The sequence below is a fragment of the Crocodylus porosus genome, unplaced genomic scaffold, assembly GCF_001723895.1.
Source record: "Crocodylus porosus isolate Cpor-Errol unplaced genomic scaffold, CroPor_comp1, whole genome shotgun sequence".
Classification (NCBI taxonomy): domain Eukaryota; kingdom Metazoa; phylum Chordata; order Crocodylia; family Crocodylidae; genus Crocodylus; species Crocodylus porosus.
The window spans coordinates 14,386,187-14,387,746 of NW_017728907.1; positions in this window are offsets into that span (position 1 = coordinate 14,386,187).

Sequence of the window (1,560 nt, forward strand, 5' to 3'; positions counted from 1 at the left end):
GCAGGAACTGTCCTTCAAAAGAGGCTGAGAGTGTGTAATTTAAACGGCAGCAGCCCTCTGTCACTCTATATTGGGGTTTGTGTAGGGGAATGGAGGAGGGAGAAGTGCTCTCTTCTGGCACTTGCTGAGAATAATCTCTGGAGTGTCATGCTCCTAGCTAGCAGGTGCTGGGAAGTGATAAAAACCCAAAGCAGGATACTGCTTAGCTAGGGTAAAAGTATATCTGCTTCCAAAAGGGTTGATTTAATTCAATTAGTTTTTTAAATCTATGTAGCTTCTACTTCAAAGGGCCACAGACATTGTCCTTTAAGCAAGAGCAAGTGGGCAGGTATTGCTTCATAGCAGTGTTTCTGGAGATGGTATAGATATGTCCTAAAATAACTGGTTTTTTTAACTTAGAAAATGAAGGCTGAGAGAGAATGGGGTTGTTGTCCATAGATCCATTTGGGGGTTAGCTCAAGAACAAAATAGTATAAACCAGTGTTTCTCAACCTTTTAAGTAGCAAGTACCTCCTCAGTTCTGAAAATTTTAATAAGTACCCCAACACTCAATTTTCCAGGGGATTTTATATTTACAGACTAATGTGTGCCATATGTTGGAAGAAGGGCTGCGTATATTAGGCAATGATATGACAGATGTCTGATCTGGTGTGGATAAGGTTGCCACCTTTTACACCAGGGGTGCACAACTCAAGTATGTACCTGGGCTAGTGGTGATGTTGCCCAAAGATAGAAGGGCTGAACCCGGTGCCACACAAAGCATGGCACACCAAATTATTACTGGGGAATTTAAAGCGCTGTGCAATGTGTGGTGCACCAAATGTTTTGCCATAGTTTTGAAAGGAAAAGAGGGCGAGAGAGAGAGAGTGTGTTGGGATACCTATGTACCCCCCTGCCTGTCTTACATACCCCCAGGGGTACATGTACCACAGGTCGAGAAACTATGGTATAAAACAATGGTTCTTAACCTCTACATCCCCCTGCAGCCAGTCCTTGGGCTAGACCCTGCATGCAGGGTCCATCACAGGCCTAATCCACCCCACAATGGGCAAGCAGAGCCAGTCTGTGCATGCCATCTGGCATGATAGCATGACCCTACATGCTGGATCTAGCTGTAGCACAACCCCACATACCAACCAACCCTGATAACTAGATCCAACCATGGAGTGACTATGAACTGGCACAATCTGGTACAAAGAGCCATGTCATCCAGGCTACTGGACTCCCCACAAATCCAGAAATTTGGCGGGGCGGGGAGGGGGGGCAGTGGCAATGTTAATTACTCCTCTGTTGCCAACTTTCCAGCCCCACAGGCTGGCTGACATGGTTCCATGGGCTGGATCCAGCCTGCAAGCCACAGGCTGAGCACCACTGGTATAATCTGTCCACAAATACATTGAGACTGTAGATTACAGGAAAGTCCCTATCCTTCAGAGCAATGAGAAGTAGTGGGGACAAAACCCTAATTAGTTTTGGGTAATCCTGGATCATCCCTTATCAAAGAGATTAGATGACAAGGTGGCCTGTAATAATGCAATTCTGGACTCAGTGACCTAAGAG